Source organism: Tupaia chinensis, unplaced genomic scaffold (genome assembly GCF_000334495.1).
Source record: "Tupaia chinensis unplaced genomic scaffold, TupChi_1.0 Scaffold000646_1, whole genome shotgun sequence".
Classification (NCBI taxonomy): domain Eukaryota; kingdom Metazoa; phylum Chordata; class Mammalia; order Scandentia; family Tupaiidae; genus Tupaia; species Tupaia belangeri.
Window position 1 is genome coordinate 1310920 of NW_006160167.1, and position 9543 is coordinate 1320462.

The 9543-nt window shown below is 44.8% G+C and overlaps 1 protein-coding gene across 1 annotated transcript in view; it reads right to left on the reverse strand.

Moving 5' to 3' along the window:
* Positions 1-9543, reverse strand: part of VPS13B (vacuolar protein sorting 13 homolog B) — an 806861-nt gene that overhangs the window by 39162 nt on the left and 758156 nt on the right. The gene's annotated exons all lie outside the window — the stretch shown is intronic.

Below are 9543 nucleotides of genomic sequence, written 5' to 3' on the forward strand. Positions count from 1 at the left end.
AGGGAAACCCCTACTCCAGAGTATCTTTGGAAGCAGTTACAACTCAGCCAGAACCAACTGCAAACACACAGACATCTCCAGACCAGGGTCCTTGGCAGACATTCAGAATGGGTAGCACCTTGCTGGTATCTCTTCTGGTCCTGCCATGGGATATGGGGGACAGTGAGTAAAGTCAGCCAGAAGCCAAAACAGGTATACCTGTACTGCACATTTTATAAATCAGATACTCACTTGGAATGATGACTTTTTTTCCTATGTAAATATTCCTGGATGGAGGCTACAGAGATCTCTGAAAACTATCACCTGCTGCATTAAGCATTAATGCTCAGGGTTACCCTGTATGATCTGTACCAAGTGGACTTATTAGAAATTTGAGTCCTGCTTTGTCAAGGCATTTAACAAAGTATCTCATGACATTCTTACAGATAAGAATCATAGGGTATAGGTTAAAAGTGCTTTCAGATGCATGTTCTTATTTGGAACTGTGGGCCAGATGACAGTACGGTTTGGCATGTCACTGGTTGAACTCATGTATCGGGGAAGTACCTAGTGATTCTCTCCAGCATGTAGACTTGGATGCATCCTGTTTAACATGTTTATTAATGACTTGGATAAATGTGTAGAATGCATGCTCACCACATTGATAGATGACATCAAGCTACCAGGGATACTTAATACGTTAGATGACAGCATCATAAATTTTTTAAAAAATGATTTCAACAAGCTGGTCTAGGCCAATAGCAACAATACTTTATTTGTTGAAGATAAATGTAAAGTCCTGTCACTGGGTTCAAAAAGTCAACTGCAGAGCAAGTCATATGATAAAGACTTGGGGATGTGGTTGACCACAAGTTTAATAATAACAGTTTGAACTCATTAATAAAAAGCTAACTCAATCTTCCACTTTATTAATGGAAGCACTGAGAGGTAATAGCTGGCTAGACCGCATTTGGAACACTGGGTGTAATTCGGGCTGCCAGATTTTCAAAAGGGAACATAACACACTGCTGTGTTCAGACAAGAGTAATGTGGTGATGGGTCTGGGAATCATATTTTCTAAGGAGTGATTCAAGGAGCCAGAAGCGTCTGGCCTTGATGAGGAGCACAGAAGATGTGAAGTGCCTTCAAATGACTGCGGTGTTGCTGTATTGAAGGGGAAGTGAGTAATCTGTGATGTCCTAGAGGACAAAACAAGGATGAATGAGCAGATGCTAGAGAGAGTTTTCAGCTGAGACTGAAAGGACACTTCCTTGTAGTCATACTGGCAGCCTTCTGAGGTGAGATGCAGAGGAAGGGGCTCTTGTACCATGTGAAGGGGAAGCTAGAAAAACCTCTTCTAACCTGTACTATGGTCACTCTCTCATCAGTAAATACACATAATGATTACTATCCTATCATAAATTTGTGGTGACCACGCCTCTATCTTAGGACTTACCACACTGTGTTGCACTTATTTAGTTACTCAAGTCCTTGATGGTTAGAATTTTACCATACTTAGGGAAAAGGCTTGGCATTTGGTAGGTCTTTAGTAAAAGTTTACCGAGTATGGTTTGAGTCACGGATCCAGCAGCTTGAAAATCACAACAAATAAGTTTTTTGTTTTTGTAAGTTTATTGAATAAACATGTGAAAGGATGGAGGCTGTGCATGTGAAAGCACTTCATAAATGGCATAGAGCTATATAAACATGAGACACTGTCATTCTTCACCGTATTCCCCAATACGAACAATGTGGGAAAAACAGCAGCGACGCTGACCCCACTAAACACTTCACTTAAGGGCCAAAGATCAGGAAAATTTGTTGGATCTTTTTAGAAGGGAATTCACCTGTGAAGGGAACATTTTAACTCATTTTTGGGGTTCAAGTTGCTATCTTAATGGCTCAGAAATTATTTTCATAATTCAATGATTTCCCATAGCTAAAACCCAAAATCCTCGATAGGACATAAAGGTCTTGCCAAGGTCGTATCTGCCTCACCAGCCTTCCCGCCCTCTCCTGTCATCCGGCACTGCAGCCACACTGGCCGGGTCGGTCCCTGAGAGGACAGTGTTCCCACTCTGAGCACAGGGGCTCAGGTACGCTGTTCTTTCTACCTAGAAAAATCTCCCACCCTCCTGTCTAGTTAATGCCAACACATACTTGAGGGCATGGGCCCTGGGTCTCTCAGAGTAGCCCTGCTCGGCCTCTCACCTTGCCTGCTGTACACGCAGACGCAGAGCCATGCCTTTGCTTCCTGTCGGGGTTTCCGTCACTGCCCTTGTCATTCTGTGCTTGTTCCCTACCTCCTCCATGTGTAAACTCCCTGTGAGGACAAGGGCTGAGTCTATTTTTTGCTCACTATGCTTAGTTTAATTACCAGTCATAACATCTGACGCATATTAGAACAAATAAATTTGTTGAATGAATGAATGAAGCCGCTTCACAATGTTTTTGTTAGTTAAATGAGAACTACTACGTTTTCTTTGTAGTTTGTTTGGAATGTTTCAAAATCATGTGGCCTAGCTGACAAAAATAAGGTTTCCAGACATTGAGCTCTGCTACACTGTGATAATGTTCTAAACTATATCCCTGTAAGCATCAACTTTCTGAATTAAAATAATCAGTATTAACTTACTTTACATGTCTTAATGAGAACCTAAAGGTTTCCCTGCCTAAAATCAGGCATCTACCCATTGCCAGATTATGGATGCAAGTGCCTGGTACCACATTCTGGCCTCTGGCTAAATAATCAAGAGGTGCCTTTTAACCAGGTGCCAGCCAGGGATGCACCCCCAGAAAACCCACACCAACCTGAGTCCAGATTTTGTGGCCCAAATGCTATCAGGACTTCCTGAGAACTCTTGATTCAAAGAATATTCCTTTGTGAGATCACAATATTATTTTCGCATATTCTTTCACATATTTCGTTTCAATGGTAATATGTCATTTGCCACTATACAACATGCGACTGTCCCATTTACAAAGCTGAGGCAGGAGACACATCTGTAACTGACGAAAGCTAAAGGCAGTTTCTTCCTGGCAGGATGGAGGGGGTTTTCTTGAGTTTCAGTTCTGCTTATTTAGGTCAGCTTTGAAATTCACAGCCTGTCCCTCAGACAGAGGGCTGAGGGAAGGTTCCTGGAAGACAGACTCCTACAGGAGGGCTGCTCCTTTCATCAGAGGACCCAGCTCCCTTGGCTCCCTAGTGATTTATACGCCCTGGGGCATTACTGAGGCGATGTCAGAGAAGGCTGAAACAAATCTTCCTCCAGAGCAGGCCTGCAGGACATATGGCACACAGTTCCGGAAAGATGAATGGGAACAGGAGGCTGCTGGGTCCTCAGACCACGGAGGATAAGGGTGCTAGAAAGAGCATCGCCTCTTAGCTTTGAAGTATCTCTGACTACAAAGGTTTGAGGAAATTTACAGTGAATGGGAATCACCAAATAAGGCTGGCAGGCAGAATGCCTGTTATAAAGAATTTCCTAGTCACATATAAGCAAGATTTCAGAAATCTTCAAGCAGTGGCAAGGGTATTCAGGGAACCTTGAGAAGCTTGCAACATTTATTTTGTAAATGAATGCGATCGGAGTGGTTCCCAGGGCTGCACAGATCCTGAGCACTCAAGGGCATGCTGCTGGGGGAAAGCACCCACCCTCCATGGGGCCACCAGAAATGCAGGTCTCCACGGGGCATGTGGCCCTCTAGGCTTCTCGGCCATTCTTTCACCTGCTCCTGGCCAGATATTCCCCAGTTCCACAGCTACTGCCCTCTCCAGGCCTGACTTCTTTCTTTCCCTCTCCTTAGCCATTCCTTCGTGCTATACTTCACAAATGAACTTGAGGCCACTGAGAATCCACTTCTTCCTGGCCTCTTGCAGACACCTCTATCTACCCCTGCGCCATGGTGGCTGCTGGAAAAGTGGAAGTGGCCCTGTGGGCATGTCGATTACTCTCCTTGGACAGTGGATTTGTCACTCTGGGCACATCTCGCTCCTACTTATCACGCTCCCTGCCTGGATCCTCTCCCACAGCAGTGCAGAGCTTCCTCTGCACTATCGTCCTGTAATCATGGCCATGCTTCCTGAAAGAACAATCCACTTGTCCTCTACTCCCTCACCTCCATTCACTCTGAACTGCACTTCCTAATCATTTCACCTGACCTCTTCCCATAGCTTTACTCCTTGTAGCCTTTCTCCTTGCAGGACTTTCACGTTTCTGCCCTGCCCAGCTCCCTTCTCCTCATGCTGCTGTCTCTCCTCTGTCTCCTCTGCCATTCCACACTTCATGTTGGCATTTCCAAGGTAATGCTCAGGGTCTTCTTTGCCTCCTTTACGCCATCTCCCTTGGTAACCTCATCTTCATTCATTTACTCGCTTGATAGTTATCAAGTCCTTACAGGCACTCTACCGCAGGCTGAGGAGGGGTAAGGCAAGTATAAGACAGCCAGGAATCTGTACTTAGTAGGAAGTCTTTTAAAGAAAGAAGTAGGGGGAACAGCACTGAAGGCTCGTCAAGCTACACAGGGACAACTGGCTAAGAACAAAGAACTGATGCAGAAGCTTCAGGTAGCCTCGGAAAGTGAGGGCAAGGAAGGAGGCGCGGAAGAAGAACTCCTTGTCCCTGATGTAGCGAATGAAGTGCAGATAAATGGAGATGGCCAAACCCCCGGATGCTCAGGAGCTGCACCAGTGATATAAAAGAGGTGGAATTCCACAAGGACCCTGAACAACTACCAGAGCCTGTGGCCAACGAGGCTTCTGAAAGTGAGGGAGATGGCCAGTGGCAGAGGAAACGTTGTTGAAGGAATTTGAGGAGAGGCGGTCCCCTAGAAAAAGCTCTGTGCTCTACCAGGAGTTGGTGGGCAGTCAAGGAACAAAAGATTCTAGCTGCCAGGAGGTACTCTATGAATTGAAGTCATATCACAAAAACTCAACAAACAAAAGCATAAACTCAGGAAGCCGAAAGCGAGTTCAGCAGAGATTGTTCTTCAGCTCCAGAAGAGGCACCTGCCCCAGAAGAAGAGGAGCCCCTGTTGCTGCAGAGGCCAGAAAGAGGACAGACAGTGGAAGAACCAGAAGAGCTGGGCAAAGAGCGTGTTCTCCAGATAAGGAGCTTCCCAGACCTGTGTCAGGAGAGCAGTGGTCAGAGGGGAACCCAAAGAATCAGCCCAATGCTCCTAAGAAGAAAAAGGAACAAATGACTGATATACAGAACCTCCTCACCACAAAGTCTCCTTCTGCGAAGTCTGTGGCAATTACCACAATAGAGGAGTCAGAAAACGAAGAGGAGAGAAACAAAAGCAGATGATAAAGGAAGCTTTTGCTGGGGACAATATCATCAGACTTCTTGAAAGAGAAGAGGGAAGCTGTGGAGGTGAGTAAGCCAAAGGACCTGGACCTGATGCTGCCTGGCAGGGGCAATGGGGTGGTGTGGGCCTGAAGTTCAGTGCTAGAAAAAGATGCCGGCTTCTCATTAAAGACCTCCCCTGGAGGTCCTCCACAAAAAGACAGGAACTTGCCCAACGTGATTATCAATGGGAAGAGTAACATCCACGCAGCAGCTCGTCAGGTGTGGGTGCTTCCGTATCCATTCACCCACCGTCGGCAATTTGAACAGACCATCAGACCCCTATAGGAACCACATGGAACACCCAGAGGGCCTTCCAAAAGCTGACCACTCTCAAGGTTGTCACCAAGCCAGGCCATATCATTAAGCCCATAAAAGCAGAGGATGTGGGCTACCGGTCTTCCTCAATGTCGGACCTCTCTATCATACAGAGGATGCCAAAACAGCTCTCTCTAAGTCACAAAGAAGAGCTGAAGAAAAATTGTGTAGAATGAGTTGCTGGAGGAGTGATGTCTGGATGCCCAGGACTGGGGACATGCAAAATGCCCTCTTTCACCTACTTTTATGCTGTGCCACAGGATCGATTTTCAAACCAGCTGAGCATGCTGCGGGGTATGCCTTTATTTTAACAACAAAGGAATTTTTTTATTTATTTAGAAAAAAATGAAGAAAGAAGTACACTCAAATGTTACAAATGCTCTATCAGTATTCAGAGGGTCCAAGGGGTGGGGGAGGACACTAACAGAGGCCTTAGCCAAATCTTGAGAAGTAAGAATGAATGTGCCAGGAGGCCTGGGGGAGAAGCAGGTAAAGCAGCAGCACATGTTGTGTGGTGGCTCAGAGCACTGGCTCTGGAGCCAAGCAGGTCTGGATGAAGTCCCAGGCCCATGGTGTAACCATGGGGACTAGGCCAAGCTGCTTCTGGAGGTCTCAGTTTCTATCTCTCTAACATAGAGAGGATGGTCCCTAACTTGAATTCCCACGGTAAAGGTCAGGTAACAACAAATGGGAAGTTCCTAGCACCATGCCTGGCACAGAATGATTTCTGACTGATCCTATCATTACTATGGATACATTTATGACTTTAATATGTGCTGTGTAGCCATTACAATATAGCACCTACTTCACAAACTTCTTCTGAAGGCCAAATAAACTAACAAATGTGAAAAAAATATAGCACAGTATTATTCAGTCATAAAAGGAAATAAAATTCTGAAACAAGCTTTAGCATGAAGGAACTGTGCAAACATCATGCTAAGTGAAATAAACCAGACACAAAAGGACCAATGCTTCATGATTTCCTATCCCCACAAGGACCCTGAACAGCTACCAGAGCCTGTGGCCAACGAGGCTTCTGAAAGTGAGGGAGATGGCCAGTGGCAGAGGAAACGTTGTTGAAGGAATTTGAGGAGAGGCGGTCCCCTAGAAAAAGCTCTGTGCTCTACCAGGAGTTGGTGGGCAGTCAAGGAACAAAAGATTCTAGCTGCCAGGAGGTACTCTATGAATTGAAGTCATATCACAAAAACTCAACAAACAAAAGCATAAACTCAGGAAGCCGAAAGCGAGTTCAGCAGAGATTGTTCTTCAGCTCCAGAAGAGGCACCTGCCCCAGAAGAAGAGGAGCCCCTGTTGCTGCAGAGGCCAGAAAGAGGACAGACAGTGGAAGAACCAGAAGAGCTGGGCAAAGAGCGTGTTCTCCAGATAAGGAGCTTCCCAGACCTGTGTCAGGAGAGCAGTGGTCAGAGGGGAACCCAAAGAATCAGCCCAATGCTCCTAAGAAGAAAAAGGAACAAATGACTGATATACAGAACCTCCTCACCACAAAGTCTCCTTCTGCGAAGTCTGTGGCAATTACCACAATAGAGGAGAGAAACAAAAGCAGATGATAAAGGAAGCTTTTGCTGGGGACAATATCATCAGACTTCTTGAAAGAGAAGAGGGAAGCTGTGGAGGTGAGTAAGCCAAAGGACCTGGACCTGATGCTGCCTGGCAGGGGCAATGGGGTGGTGTGGGCCTGAAGTTCAGTGCTAGAAAAAGATGCCGGCTTCTCATTAAAGACCTCCCCTGGAGGTCCTCCACAAAAAGACAGGAACTTGCCCAACGTGATTATCAATGGGAAGAGTAACATCCACGCAGCAGCTCGTCAGGTGTGGGTGCTTCCGTATCCATTCACCCACCGTCGGCAATTTGAACAGACCATCAGACCCCTATAGGAACCACATGGAACACCCAGAGGGCCTTCCAAAAGCTGACCACTCTCAAGGTTGTCACCAAGCCAGGCCATATCATTAAGCCCATAAAAGCAGAGGATGTGGGCTACCGGTCTTCCTCAATGTCGGACCTCTCTATCATACAGAGGATGCCAAAACAGCTCTCTCTAAGTCACAAAGAAGAGCTGAAGAAAAATTGTGTAGAATGAGTTGCTGGAGGAGTGATGTCTGGATGCCCAGGACTGGGGACATGCAAAATGCCCTCTTTCACCTACTTTTATGCTGTGCCACAGGATCGATTTTCAAACCAGCTGAGCATGCTGCGGGGTATGCCTTTATTTTAACAACAAAGGAATTTTTTTATTTATTTAGAAAAAAATGAAGAAAGAAGTACACTCAAATGTTACAAATGCTCTATCAGTATTCAGAGGGTCCAAGGGGTGGGGGAGGACACTAACAGAGGCCTTAGCCAAATCTTGAGAAGAATGAATGTGCCAGGAGGCCTGGGGGAGAAGCAGGTAAAGCAGCAGCACACGTTGTGTGGTGGCTCAGAGCACTGGCTCTGGAGCCAGGCAGGTCTGGATGAAGTCCCAGGCCCATGGTGTAACCATGGGGACTAGGCCAAGCTGCTTCTGGAGGTCTCAGTTTCTATCTCTCTAACATAGAGAGGATGGTCCCTAACTTGAATTCCCACGGTAAAGGTCAGGTAACAACAAATGGGAAGTTCCTAGCACCATGCCTGGCACAGAATGATTTCTGACTGATACTATCATTACTATGGATACATTTATGACTTTAATATGTGCTGTGTAGCCATTACAATATAGCACCTACTTCACAAACTTCTTCTGAAGGCCAAATAAACTAACAAATGTGAAAAAAATATAGCACAGTATTATTCAGTCATAAAAGGAAATAAAATTCTGAAACAAGCTTTAGCATGAATGAACTGTGCAAACATCATGCTAAGTGAAATAAACCAGACACAAAAGGACCAATGCTTCATGATTTCCTATCCCTGGAGTTTGCAGAATAGGCAAATTCATAGAGACAGAGAGTAGAATAGAGGTTACCAGGGGTTGAGGTAGGGGAGAATAAGGAGTTACTGTTTAATGGATACAGGATTTCTGTTTGGGATACTGAAAAAGTTAAAGAAGTACATAGCAGTGATGGCTATAACACTGTCAGTATATTTAATTGTGCCAAATTGGATACTTAAGTATAGTAAAAGGCAAATGCTAGGTTCATATGCCATTTTCAACAAAAACAATACCACTAACATTCACAGTAAATCGGAAACAAATCAGGATGTTTTATTTGCTCAGATATTTTAAACTGTACTTATATTTGCAGAGTTTATGTATTACTAGGATAAGTATATATCTTTTAAAATTAGTAAATTTTAAAAAGAGAAAATTTAACAAAAGTTGGAATTATGAATCCCAAAATCTAGACAGCAGACCTAGCCTCTGCATGAAAAAGTCTGACAGTTTTATTTCATTTTTTTCTGTTAGATTAGATGCAAAATGGGCTTGCTTTTACCAAGCTCTCCTCTCTGGTAAGTAGTTGTACAGTATATTTTGGAGAGACAAACTTGTTTTTGAGAATTTAAAACCTAATGAGGATGTAAACATGGATACACAAGAATCCTTAAACAGAGACAAGAAGTTCAGCATTTTAAAAAACTGTGCTTAGGGACCAGCAGGTAGCATAATGGCTATGTCGCTGGACTCCCATGTAGTCAACCACAGTTTGAGTCCCAGACCCAGTGGCTTAGATTCACGCTGGGTGAGTGTGCGTGCGTGCCCAAGATCCCGAGAAGAGAATGGAGGAGAAGGGATTGCGGCGTGGCCATGCCCCCTGGGGGGTGATTTCTCGCTTTCTGTCTCTCTGTCGCTCTCTGTCTTTCTGGCAGGCACACGTGCCCTACAGTGAAAACCTCTCAAAAAAAAAAAAAAAAAAAAAAAAAAAAAAAAAAAAAAAAATTTTGGAGTTAAAATACACAA